We start from the raw sequence: 14,765 nt of genomic DNA on the forward strand, positions 1-14,765 counted from the left end.
TTCAGTGACGGAGGAAACCAACGTTCCCTGCCTGCCTTGTCGGCCTCTGAGCCTGCAGTTTGAAACATTGTAACAAATATAGAAGCTAAACAAAACCCCAGAAACCTGCTTTCAGCCAGCCGGGATCTCAGAGCTGGAGTTATACACTGTTTCAATTATAGAACCCAAACAAACCAGATACCTGCTTTCAGCAGCAGAGGCCTCAGAGCTGGAGCCAGAGCTAAAGCTGGCCCAGAATAAAAAAAAAAGAAAAAAAGGAGCAGTTGGGAGCTTCAGCCCTCAGCCCCTCACCCAGATTGGCCAGGCACCCCAGTGGGGACCCCCAAACTGAAGGGTGTGTGACCAGCTGCAAACAGCCATCATCCCCTCACCCAGGCGGGCCAGGCACCCCAGTGGGGACACCCACCCTGATCCAGGACACCCTTCAGGGCAAACCAGCCAGCCCCACCCATGCACCAGGCCTCTATCCTATATAGTAAAAGGGTAATATGCCTCCCAGCACCGGGATCAGTGGAGCTGCGAGGCCTCCCAGCACCAGGTTCAGTGTGACAGGGGGCAGCGCCCAAACCCCCTGATCGGCCTGCGGCTCTGTGTGTGACAGCGGGCGGGGCCACAACCTCCCTCTCCGCCCTGCTCTGTTCGTGACAGGGGAAGGCGCCCCAACCTCCTGATCAGCCCTGCTCTGTGCCTGATACGGGGGAGCTCCCCAACCCCCTGATCGCCCTGTGGCTCTGTGTGTGACAGGGTGCGACGCCCCAACCCCCCCCACCCCGCCACGGGCCCTGCTCTGTGTGTGATGGGGTAGAGCCATAACCTCCCCATTGGCCCTGCCCTGAGTGTAAGAGTGGCGGTGCCCCAACCCCCTGATCGGCCCTGCTCTGTGGGTGATAGAGGGCGGCACCCCAACCTCCTGATCCGCCCTGCTCTGTGTATGGTAAGGGGCGGTGCCCCAACTCCCCTATCGGCCCTACTCTGTGAGTGATAGGGGGGAGCTCCTCAACCCCCTGATGGGCCCTGCTCTGTGCGTGACAGGAGGTGGTGCCGCAACCTCCCCATTGACCCTGCCTTGAGTGTGACAGGTGCGGTGCCCCAACCCCCCAATCGGCCCTATCCTGAGCGTGACTGAGGGTGGCATTGCAACCTCCCAATCCGCCCTGCTCTGTGCATGACAGGGGGTGGCGCCCCAACTCCCCAATCGGCCCTGCTCTGAGCCCGACCAGGGGCTGCACCTAGGGATTGGGCCTGCCCTCTGCCACCCAGGAGCAGGCCTAAGCCAGCAGGGCGTTATCTCCTGAGGGGTCCCAGACTGCGAGAGGGCACAGGCCAGGCTGAGGGACCCCCCCTCCCCCCCGAGTGCACCGGGCCTCTAGTATACACACACACACACACACACACACACACACGCACACGAGGCCTGGTGCATGAAATTTGTGCACCGGTAGGGTCCCTAGGCCTGGCCGGTGATCAGGGCTGATCTGTGGGGTGACCGGCAGGATGATCAGGGCCCCCACTGGCACCCGCCTTGGCTGGCCTGGGGCCTGTGGGCTGGGGGCAGCTCCTGTGTTGAGCATCTGCCCCCTGGTGGTTAGTGCACATCATAGTGAACAGTCGTTCCACTGTTCAGTTGATTTTCATATTAAGCTTTTATTATATAGGATTTTTATTGATTTCAGAGAGAAAGGAAGAGGGAGAGAGAGATGGAAACATCAATGATGAGAATCATTGATTGGCTGCCTCCTGCACGCCCTCTATAGGGACCGAGCCTGCAACTTAGGCATGTGCCCTTGACTGGAATCGAACCCGGGACTCTTCTATCCCCAGGCCAACACTCTGTCCACTGAGCCAAACCAGCTAGGGAAGGTATGTTTTAATAGCTTCATTCCTTAATAATAATTAAGTACCTTGCACTTTTCCTACAGTAATTTTTAAATTGTTTAGTATTTATTTATGTTATTTATTTATTTATGTTATTTATTTCTATTTTGAATTTTTATTTATAAATCTTGTTAAATTATCCTTTTAGTTCTAATAGGTTAGTTTTTCTGTGTAATTCTTAGAGTGATATATAATTTGTATATAAAAGCAATATTTTCTTTTTATTTCTAATCTTTGTCTTTCTTTTCTTGGCCTACTTTATGAACTAAGACCTCCAGAACAATGGAATATAGGACATATTTGGCTTTTTCCTGCTTTTAAAAAGTGTTTTAATATTTTACAATTAACTATGGATTTTATAGTAGGTTTTTAGAAACCACTTTGCATCAGATTAAACATATTTTCCTTCTTGCCTAGCCAGCGTGGCTTAGTGGTTGAGGGTCGTCCTATGAACCAGGAGGTCACGGTTCCATTCCTGGTCAGGGCACATGCCCCAGTTGTGGGCTCAATCCCCAGTGTGGGGGATACAGGAGCCAGACAATCAATGATGCTCTCTCATCATTGATATTTCTATCTCTCTCTTCCTCTCCCTGCTTCTCTGAAATCAATAAAAATATATTTTAAAAAATTTTCCTTCTAGTCCTTGTTCCCTTAAAATTTTTCGTGAATGAGTATTACATTATATAAAATCTTTTACCTGTGTCATTTGAAATGATTGTTTTCTATTATTGAGCTATCATTGCATTTCTAGGATAAAAATCTGCTTGTCATGGTACCTTTTCTGCTAGATAGGGTTGTCAAAGCCATCAGAGGACCTGGGTTAGCTGGGATATATACTAGTATAACATTTGAGGAACCAATCACTAATGGCTTGCTGCTTTTTAAAAATTCTCCTTTTAAATATAAATATCATAGGTTGAGTACTTCTATCAGGAGGGGCATAACGATTGCTTGTGTCTATTTTTGTGGTGTTAAAATTTATCAGTGAGTTCATATGTGTTCAACTCACTTTATCTTTTTATAATACTCCTCACAAGCTTTGTACCTAATAACTTAATCGATCATTTTTGCCCAGAGCCATCATTTTATTCAAGGTTGTGAAGTGGTGATATTCTATCTTTTTTTTCCTTCCTTTTTTTTCCTTGGAATTCTTTAGATAAGAAGAACTTTTTTCTTTCCTCTTCTCTCTTTTCATTTCTTTAAAATTTGTTCTGAGGTAGAATTTATATAGGAAAGAGGGTAAATACCTGATTTTTCTGTTCTTTATTTTTTAATTTTCAAAATAATGAGTTAGTTTTCTAGCATTCTCCAGAGATGACTGTCTTAGTCCTTTCTGGCTGCTATAACAAAATACCACAAACTGGGTGGCTTATAAACAATAGAAATTTATTTCTCACAGTTATGAAAACTGGAAGTCTGAGATTAGGGTGCCAGTATGGTTGGTTGAAGGCCATCTTTTGGATCTTGGGCTTTTTGTTGTATTCTCATGGAGTAGAAGGGACTAGGGAGCTCTGTGGAGTCTCTTTTATGAGAACACTTAATTTGATCAGGATGGCTCTCATCCTCATAACTTTAGCACCTCTCAGAGACAACCCCCTTCTAATACCATCACATTGGGCATTAGGATTTCAATATGTGAATTGGGGGGGTGCAACTATTCAACCCTTAACAATGACACTTTAAAAAAGAGAATCTCTCTACATAAAAGGCTAATATGCAAAGTGTCCACTCAGGAGTTTGATCAGGAGACTGGGAGTTTGTTCACTCGCTATGATGGTGCTGACCACCAGGGGGCAGTGTGGAATGAAGGAAGGCCCCCGCCAGCAGCTGGGGAAGGAAGGCTCCAGCCAGTAGCCAGAAGGTCCTGATCGGCCCTGATCACTGGCCAGGCCTAGGGACCCTACCAGTGCACAAATTTTGTGCACTGAGACTCTAGTATCATTATAAACACATGATTGTTAACTGATTGATGTGCTTCAATCATGTTAAATTATTGTTTTATGCTCACATTTCCCCATCTTTGGCCAATCGAAGTTTCTTCAAGTTGGTTTTTGAGTCCTTTTGATGTGATCCCACAAGCCTTGGTGACTCACACTTTCTTGATTGTTTCTGGCTTCTCTTATGTATTTCCTGCACTAGATCTGCAGTCAGCCATTTCTCCAGGAGCATGTGCTTCTGATCAGTGAGAAGAGATATTTTGAGTCCAGAGTCTGGATATTGGGGGTGCTCTTTGTATTGGGTTGGTCATTATGTGTAGTCCTTTTCTGCAGACAGCTCTAGAAGGAACATATTTTTTAAAATCCATAATTCTTTTATTTTTTTAAACATTATTGTTGAAAGTATTACATATATCCTGAATATATGTAGTATGAATATATTCCTGAATACAGCCCTCCCCCTTGACCCCTTCTAGCCTGCCCCCACCCCCGCCCCAGGCTTTCACCACTCTATTGTCTGTGTCCATGGGTTATGCATATATGCATACAAGTTCTTTGGTTGATCTCTTCCCACCCACATAATGAGTTGATACTGACAATATAAATGCTCAAAACAAATATTTCTCTGTGGTTCTTTTTGACCTTAGGAGGATATATCCATTTGAGACTCATGACCAAATGTTTGTATTTTAGTCACTTGAAATAATGTCTCTTGATAATATCATATTATAGTTAGGTTCTTTGTTTCACTTAGTTTTCAATTTTGAAGTACTTCTTATTCTGATTTGAATTTGTAATACAACTTGGTAAAATGTTCCAGAGGCCTGTCTGTAAAACTATATATATTCAGAGATGTCTAGCTTTCACCCTCCCTCTTCTTCTTTCCCTGTCCCTACATGTCACAGTTTAAAAAAGTGCAGGCACTTTTGTGGCTGTATTTTTTATAATTATAAGAAAATTCACTCACACACCTTAATTCCTTTTTAAAATAAAAAATAATACACTCTGTATGCTTTTCTGCTTTTTACATTATTAAAATTAACAATATTTTCTGATAATTACTCTATAGTGCTGCATATAGATATATTTTATTTGTTTTTATAACTTTATAGCAATTTACTCAATAAAACACCTACTGATGGACATTTGTGTTGTTTTTAATTTTTTGTTATTATTAACAGAACTTCAATGACTAGCTTGTTCATAATACATTATTATTATTATTATTATTATTATTATTATTTATTTATTTATTTTTTTGCCAGCAAGTCTTTGGGATTTCTGATTAAAAGAGTAAATACATACGTAACTTTGCTAGACATTTAAAAATTCCTCACCATAGGGCTTGTATCATCAGAAAATTCTACCAACAAGTATTAAAGTCCCGGTTTTTCTCTCACCAATATAACATGTGCATGTGTATACATATATATGTTGTCCAACTTCATAGGCACAGGATTCTGTTTAGCAGTGAACATATTAAGTGTAAAACTCTATTTCACTCTATTTTTACTTTTGGTATTTCGTTTCTTAGCAAGAGTGAGCACTTTTTAATAAGTTCAGTTCTTTTTCTTTGAACTCCTATATGTCTTGTCCTTTTTCTACAGGATTGGTGGGCTGTTCTTTCCCTACTTATATAAACTTTATTGTAATACAGGTTGAGAATACTTCCCCCCATTTGTCATTTGCTTTTTACTTTGCTTATATTTTTTTTATTGCCATGTATTAAAATTTTTATTTTGCCATCTGTTCTTTAAATTGTTCCCCTCATCATTCCCTGAGTCTACCCTTCTGACCTCAACAATCCCTGGCAAATGGATATTTTGTAAATGCTGAGTTCTACCAAAGGCAGGGAAGGTTCATTTTTTCAGGGAGCCCTGATTGCCTTCAGGAGAGGGTCTCTTTGTGACCAAGATCTGTAGGTCCATGAAGCAACCTACTTTCTCATGAATATTTGGGAGGGAACGCTGGAGAATCCAAGTTGCTGGAGTTATCTGAGTTGTAGAAAGAACAGTGGCCTGATGCCAGAAGTGTTGGTATGAGTCAGCTTTTGTCACTTACTGGCTTGTGTGGCCTGGATAATCCAACTTATCGTCATCAAACTTGTTTCACTTCCCTCATCAGGTGACGTCAATGAAAGTGGTAAAAGATGAAACCACACAGCACATTGCATTTAGTTAGCCTTGGCTGTTTGCTGGTAGAAAGTGAGGTAAGCCCCTTTTCCACAATATGGGAGGAGGAATATTAACTTTTTTCTTTCCTGGTTATTGTTTTTTTTTCTTCTTTTTTCTTTTCTGTTCATTGAGGGCAACCATTTAATTCCTCTTTCCTCAATGTGGTTCTTTTTAGCTGGCAAGTTACTATTTTCTTATTTTGAAACCCTTTACTCTCCATCAGTTCTCCGACCTCCCATGGGATACCACCCGCAGTCCCTGGGCCTTGATATTTCATGTCTGAGTTATAAATACCCTGGTAGGATGGGAATGCCTGCACATCTTCTCTGAAGCTGATGGTCCCATGGTCTATTTCCTTCCAACTCTTAGATATTGTGCCTGAAATTGTATGATTGGCCAGCTTTTGCCTTCAGTTTTAATATAGGATGTGTATATAATACAAATGGAAAATCAGAAAGCAAGTATTTTGGGGACATTTTGCAATGAGTGGCTGAGTCCACCTATCCTGTGTATACCTCGTATGTGGTCAGTGCTGTTAGCTCCACATCTGAAATATGTCCTCCACGCAACCATTTCTCCTCATTGCCACCATCTCCTTCTGCCTGTATTACTGCAAGAGCTTCCTAACTCCACTTACCTCTTGCTCACCTACAACCCAAACCCCTCCAAAGCCAGCATGAAAATATCACCACCGGATTGGAAACAACCCAAAGTCTTCTCATTGTGCTAAGAAAGAAATCTAAACTTCTCATCACATTTGCAAGGACTTGCGTGATCTGAACTACTTCTCTGACACCATGAGCTTCCAGACTCCAACTTGTTTGATGTCTCCTGACATCTATCTTGTCCTTCCCATTCCCTCAACCAGCCAAGTTCATTTCTGCTGCAGGATCTGTGCACAGATGTTCTTCACAGAACAAACTCTTATATCTTCTCTTATCCCTGATTTTGCTACAATGTCAGCATCTCAGAGAGGATTTTCCTAACCACACTATCAAAAGCAACTCCATGACTCCAGTCACTCTACTAGATGGCTCAGTTTCATTTTCTTCATAGCACTTGTATCTGGCATCTTATTTAAATGTGGTGGCTTGTTCATGGCTGTATCCCTGGCACCTAAACTCTGCACAGCATGTCATAGATGTGTGATAAATAGTTGTGGAATGAATGAATGAATGAAAAGTGTACTGGTGTCCTTGGTGTGGACATAACTGGACATTCAGCATCAGAGGAGGCCTAGGAACAGCAGACATCTCATTGAATAGGGATCTCACACATGGGTGTAATGGTCCATTCTGTTCACTGTGAGCTGTCCAGAACAGTGAGTGGGCGTTCCATTGTACAGATGAGGACACTTTGCTAAATCCTTTGCTACATGTTGCACTGTGGCTGAGGCATTAGCGAGCGTCTACTCCTGGCTTCCAGTGCAGTGTTCTTCTATAAATTCCTTTCCTCCTGATCTGAACTGCAGGCAGAGAAAGTGAAAATTAAACAAAATGAGTCCTTTTTGCAGAGCATACTTCCTGAGGAGTAAGTTTTCCAGAGGCTTAAAATAAAGTTAAATGCAAAGACCAAGTCCAAATTGAGATTGGAGCAGAAAAGAAAGCAAAAAGCTCATTTCAGAGAAAGAGTCTATACATATTTATTTATTTTTAAAAACGCCACAGTTAGAAGAAGAAGGGGATAGGCTGCTAAGATTGGGCACAACAGTATTTCCAGTGCTCCCTGCTGTAGCTCTGTCTTTAACTTCAGCGGGTCAGTTTTTACGTGGTAATTGGGAGATGGGGTTGCAATGGTGTAGGCTCTTTCTTGGGATTTTGTTTGTTTGTTTCCCCCCCATTACTGTAAGTCATTTAAAGTTAAATGTAGGGAGAATCAGAGCTTCTGGAGGTCTGTGTATGGATTCTGCACCTTCAGCTCATGGCAGAATAAAGATGACAAGGCAGCTCATGGGAACCATTTCTCTGTTTTGAAAGGAAGGTTAGCAGGGTGCTGGCTTCCCAGGAACACAGACCCTGCTGGCCCCTCTTTAAAACACTCCTCAAGCCCCCTATCATTTGTTCTAAACACCCTGGCTGTGTCTGGCTTCATCACAGCTGAACTACTGAGAAAACAACAACAAAAGCAAAACCCAACACTTAAATCTACATCCAATGTACTTATGAACAATGAATATTTGGGAACAGAAATGCTAGAATTCAGTCAAACTGGTGGGTAAACATACGTCTTTGAAATTGCCAGTTCAACTTCTCCTCTAAAAAACATCTAGGTTCGCCTCTGTAGACAGTGGAGTTGAAGAAACCCTTTTATGTTCACTTTATCATTTCATGATGTTCTTTTAAAAACGTTCCTCTCCATAGCTTTGGAACTGGAAACAAAATCACTGCTTCCTTCTCGAGTCTCACCCCCACCCCCAGGAGATATCTTCAGCTTTCTGATTTATTTTACTTTTAATAAAATATTGAATGCCATTTTCTCTAATTATTTCTTATTGAATGTACTCCTTAAGTCCCCCTTTTTCAAATAAAAAGAATAAAACGGAGCCTGTAATAGGACAATGGCTCCATCACTACTGATAATACATTTTGTTCTCATTGTAATTGCCCCGGTTTGAACTGTGCTTATTTTAGCAGAAAGCGTTCATTATTTTATCAACAACTGGCAGACCCCGCTGGTATTTACTGACTTTTCTTTAACCAAAACAAGGATTATAGCTCCTATCCATGGCTCAGCTGCTAAATCTTTGCTAAGAAATTTGGGAACCCCTTTTGAATGAAACACTGTACAAAGCTTTAAGCACTCTTTGCAACCGAGTTGTATTAAATGATAGACAAAAAAAGCCCTCTGAAGAATTGGTGCTTAATTACAACTTAATTAGCATAATTATGCATGCTAATAGCATCTCAAATGAATAGCAGTTGTCAGGAGGTTGGGACCATCTGTAAGAATGTCGGATTAATACATCATTTTTTATTTCTAACAACGCTGTAACTCTTTCCCTGAAAGTGATTTTCATTAATCAAGTTCATTTTTATTATATAGAAAATTTGGCATTTTTCATTATGGGCCATTATCTGTTTCCCCATGCAGCCCTAATACAACACTAATGAGCCCCCGTGTGGCTGGCCCACACTGACAATGGTGGTACAGGTGTATTATTATAATTGTTACAAACAGCACATTGTACCTCTGGAGGAGCGGAGTTCTAATCTCCCAGCACCGGCGTTTCCACTTGGTACCTCCCCAGGGCCTTGTACAATTTTCAGAGCTTTATGAAAAACATACATGTTTGTGGTTACAAAGAAGCTATTTAAAGAGAAAGAGGCCCGCGATTACCTGTGGCCAGGATGCTGGTTTGCTGAAAATCCCTTTTGTGGAAACAGAAAGCTTGGGGGTGGGCAACGAGGAGGCCCCCAGCCAGCTCTGGGGAGGAGGGAGGCGGAGGCTGCGAGGCCTGGGCATTCGCTGAGAATGTTTCTGTTCCACACAGCATCACTCATTGCTAAACACCGTCATAAAACCACAGGGGGGACGTGTGTCTTCATGGTTCTTAGCCCCAAGAAGCACCCCAAATGGCAGTCTTGAAATTCACATCTGGATCCACACACACATGCGGCAGCAGGCCCCGTAAATCCCGGAGTCTGTCTGGTCTCTGAGCTGCCTTTACTTTTAACTTGGGCTTTTGATAGTTTTGAGGGTTTACCATGCTGCATGCTGCAGCTCTGCGCCCCTTCCCCTCCCCTTGGAGCCCCTCCCCCCTCCCCCAACATTTGCTCACCCTCTCCCCTATACACATCCATGCAGGTCCTTTCTAGTTTATTTTCAGGGAGCCTCACTTGTTCCTGCACCCACACCCCAGACTGAAGCCCAGGCTTGATGCTCAGGACTCTCTGAGGAGGGATGGAGGGTCCTTCATGCTCTTCACCCATTTCCAAGCTCATAGGGAAGTGTCAGCCTCGTCCACTTCCTGCAAATGCAAATCAATGGCTGCAGCTTTATGTCAGACCTCAGCTCCCGGGGAAATAAGCCTCTGGCCACCCAGACAAGCTCTGTGTCCACAGGTGAAGAAAGCACCCTCTCTTTAGCCTCACAAACTACATGGGGGCTGGGAGGGGACTCTGTGTGGGGCTGGTGATGTGTGTTTATACCTTGTGCCCTCAGGTGGGAAAAACTGGCCTCAGAGAGGATGGGGCAGGCTGTGGGCATCTCCCCCACTCAGGAGCCCTCTCACGGTGAGTCTGTCAGACACTGAGCTGGTCACGCCTGCGGGGACGCGCTCTGTGAGGGAAGCAGGTGGCTGTGGAGCAGGGATATTGCATGTCACAGTCTTAGACTAAAACCATCACTGTCGTTTAGCTGTTTTTTTGTCATTTGCTAAGTCTGGCAACCCTACTCCCCTGCCAGACTGCCTGGCCTTGAACCTCAGGCCTCCCCTTACAAGCTGTGTGACACTGGGCAGCTTACTAAATCCCTCTGTGCTTTGACTCACCTGTAAAGTGAAGACAGTGCTACTGACTTTCAGAAGATTGTTGGGAGGATTAGTGATTTTAAAACCTTCTAGCACCTGGAACCATAGGGGGCAGTGAGCACTCTCAGAGTGATACCTGCCCTCTCCTGGGAACTGCAGGCCTGTGGGTGGCCTCTGTTCCATCTCCAAGTTTGTTTTGTTTCTGGTGGCCTGTTTATCTAGATCTCTATGCTGTTAGACACTGAACATTTTAAAACCCAACGGCTTCACAAGCCCTTAAGTCTGGCTGATGTTTGCTAAGGTCCCCAAATCAGGCGCAAGATGCCACTTGTGGTTTCCGTGTTTCAGGTGGTGCTCAAGGGGTCTTGGTTCTCCAGCCGCCCAATTACTAGTAGTGGGATTTTGCTCAGGCCCTTTGAAGTGACTTCCTGTGTCCTCACTGGCAAATGGAGTTATTCATGGTCCCTGCCTCACAGGGCTGCTGGGGAGGCCACCTGAGACATTGTGGATTGCTCAGAGCAGTGCCTGCAGTGTAGACAGACCCCTAGGCTAGTGGGAGGCGGCCCCAGGCTGGAGTCTTGCTCCACATCTGGTATATACTCGCTGTACGACTCTAAAGTTCCTCAAGCTCTGTGCCTCGGTTTCCTCCTCTGTAAATGTGGACAGTGGTAGTGCTGACACCCCTGGGTGGCCATCAGCTGTGCGTTATGTGCAGAGCACACAGGACCATGCCTAGTGCTCAGTGAGTCCTCAGCATAGGCTGTTGTGGTTTCAGCAGCTGGGATTCCTTGTCTCCCACAGACCCTTTCCTTGGAGGAGTAAGGTCCTAGCTCCCGGCCAGAGTGACTTCCAGGCAGGCCGGCTGCACAGAGCTTGCCCGGCTTACAGCGAGCTGCCGCTGGGAGATGCACTGTGTCCATGACACTCCAATCAGCCCCGAACAAAAGCGCACCAGGCAGGTCTGCTGACAGCCTTTGCTGGGGGACACGGGGTTCTTCCAAAGGTCACTGGCTGTCTGCTTTTGTTATTTTTGTTGTTTATAGAATGGTGTGCTTTGTGCTCAGGTATGTGAGGACACACACACACACACACACACACACACACACACACACACACTCACCATGCCAGTGACCTGGAAGGGGCCACGTCTGCTCTTCGCCCCTTCTGCACCTGCAGGGTCAACTTGAAGAACAGGAACATGACCTAAAGCAGTGGTTCTCAACCTGTGGGACGAGACCCCTTTGGTGGTCGAACGACCCTTTCACAGGGGTCGCCTAAGACCATCCTGCATATCAGATATTTACATCATGATTCATAACAATAGCAACATAACAGTTATGAAGTAGCAACGAAAATAATTTTATGGTTGGGTCACAACATGAGGAGCTGTATTTAAAGGGCCAGAAGGTTGAGAACCACTGACCTAAAGAAAGACATCTCCCTCCACACTCAAGAAGGGAGAGTGGCCTGACCGGTTTGGCTCAGTAGCAGACCAAAGGGTCATGGGTTTGATTCCCTTGCAAGGGCACATACCTCTGTGGTGGGTTCAATCCCTGGCCAACTCTGGGTGTGGGCAGGAGGCAACCAATTGATGTGTCTCTTTTGGGTTGATGTTTCTCTCTCTTTCTCTCTCTCTTTCTCTCTCTCTGTCCCCCTTTCCTCCCTCCCTCCCACTCTTTTTGAAAAATCAATGGAAAAGAATATCCTCAGGTGAGGGTTTTTCAAAAAAGAAAAAAGAAGAGATACATCTTATATCTTCTTGTTGAAAGCAAAACTCATTGAAAAAACTCTTAGACCCTTATTAAGTGCTTGCTGTTCACTCCATCATCTGTCTAGGCAGCCGTGGATTCTTTTAGCAGACATTTAATGAATGGCGTCTCTCTGCAAAGGGAAGCAGGCTCATCTAGTGTGGTCCTCAGTGGAGCTTTTGTCCCAGTGGCGGAGACAGGACAGGAGTGCTACGGAGGCAGGCAGGAGGCTCCGGGTTGGAGGAAGCTGGAAAAAGAAACCAGGCTGAGGGGGAAACAGAGACGGAGGTTTCTGAAGGCACTGTGATCACTGGGCTGCCGTAAAATCCAGTCTCTGATTTTTAAATGTCTGTCACGTACAAAACAGAACATTTGCTGGCAGTTTATCCTCCAGACCTGTATATGAGATTGTCTCTCCAGCACGGATCTGAGAAACAAAAGACTAGAAACCACGGGATGTTCATTCATAAGAGAACGGTGAATGAATGATTGTACACCGAAACCATGGAACATTATGAGCCTGTGAAAAAAACAACCTGTGGATCTCTATGTGGTGACGTGGGAAGATCCCAAAGCTCTCTTGTTGATTGAAACTACCATTCCCCTCGGTGGAAAGAAAATGGAGATATATACATAGAGGGGACCTGGGTTCGAGAGTGTGATGGAAACTTCTTTTCTTTGTATGTGCTATTGTTATGTTTCCATTTCCCCCTAAATGTGTACACTGATTTTTCCGTTGAAAAAAGAGAAGGACAGAAAAAGAAATCCCTCCTCTGTGGGGAGGACGGAGAAGGCTGCAGGCCCGGGGTTGGGAGTAGGGGCACATCTACAGTCCTTGAGCCCGGAAGCGTCCTTCCACATCCCTTCCGGAAGATTCTGTAACTTGTCAAATCCTGTCACTGGTGGAACCACCTCCTTGCTAATTTCTTGATATCGGTTTGCCCCATGGGAATGTTGACGGGGTGTTGTTTAAGTGAAATATGTGTCTTGTTCCTGGTACTGAAGTAGAAGAAAGCGGATCAGTTCCTGAAAGGGCCACATCCATTAGAACCAAGATGCCCTAATGAGAAGAAATGAGCAGTGCTCGCTCAGCTTGTGTGAGGACTCGTCCTTTCCTGCATTGCCACCACTCTGAGCCTGGACCCAGGAGCTCTGGATTGGCGCTTGAATTGCCAGGAGGAGACGGGACTAAAACTAGGAGCCCCGGGCTTCTGTCCCAGCTGGTTAACCTGTGTGCCGTTTGGGATGAGTCACCTTCCCCCTCCAGCCTCAGCCTCCTCACTAGTGAAAGGCGAGGTTACTCTCATCACTGCCGGGACCCCTCAGTTCTGACATCCCCTACTTTTATGAAACTTGATGAAGGAACAAAGGCTCTCAAGAGAAAATTGTTCTAGCCCATGGATACTGAGATACTAACTGCTGACCCTTGCTGATGGTATCTATCTGCCTAGACCATTTTTTTTGTTTTTGTTTAAATACTAGGATAATTTAAAAAACAACGACACTGAATTCAAACAGCTTTTTAAAGTTATTTTTGCCTCCCCATTGTTTTGAAACTCCTCCCCCGCCACCCCCCATGTTTATGGCCCTTGGGGATATACAAGTTCCAGAGACGCTGCCCCTGTTCCCTCTGCTCATGTCAGATCTGACACTGGCCCTACATCCTGCAGAGAAGCATTAACTTCCTCTGGAATCAGTGACCGCATTTTATTTTTCCCACAATGCTCTCTAGCTCCTGTCACCAGGACTCCCAAGGGTTATGATCTTTTAATTCCAAAGCCAAAATGTTTTCTAGCTGATGTTTCCTAATTGTATATAATGTTACAAAGAAGAAAGAAAGAAAGAAAGAAAGAAAGAAAGAAAGAAAGAAAGAAAGAAAGAAAGAAAGAAAAAGAAAGAAAGAGAAAAAAATTCTTTAAAATGTTTCTTAGCAAAGGAGGGAGGGATGGGGTGGGTGGGGGAGTGTCGGGTGCTATTCATTAGAATTCCTATAGAGTAATCAAGTCTTTTCATTCAAAGGGTATTATTGACTGGGAATTAATATTAGATCTGATTTTGAAATAAGCCTAATGATGATGACTTTTAGGGTGTATATATATATATTTTGCTGTATCTGCATAAAGCTCTTTTCTCAGCTTGGTATATGAAAGTCAAAAATATAAATTCTGCCTTTAAAATTCTTGTTGGCTTCTTTTTGGGCAGAAGAGGTAATTATTCTCATGGAACAGAGTTGGGGAGGCTGATCTAATGTCCTTTGAAACATTGCTTTTGAAATTAAACGGCCTTCCAGTTTCAAAGGCCATGGGCCAGCCAGTGCTGGGAGGCTCAGAAGCTCCAGGTGTCTAGATGGGGGCATTCCTGGAAGGCTGACCCTGGATGTGGGGGAGTGGTCAGCTCGGCGTATGTACATACTCACAGGCCTTTCTCTCTGTCTCGTCTTCTGAGCCACAGCATCATCTCTAATACCTTCTGCATCCCCATCACTATTCACAGGAGGAAGTTAGCAGCACACACACAATATGGTGTTTTCGCCTGTATTCATTAGTTATTGCTGTATAACAGG

This window comes from Myotis daubentonii, chromosome 15, assembly GCF_963259705.1.
Source record: "Myotis daubentonii chromosome 15, mMyoDau2.1, whole genome shotgun sequence".
Classification (NCBI taxonomy): domain Eukaryota; kingdom Metazoa; phylum Chordata; class Mammalia; order Chiroptera; family Vespertilionidae; genus Myotis; species Myotis daubentonii.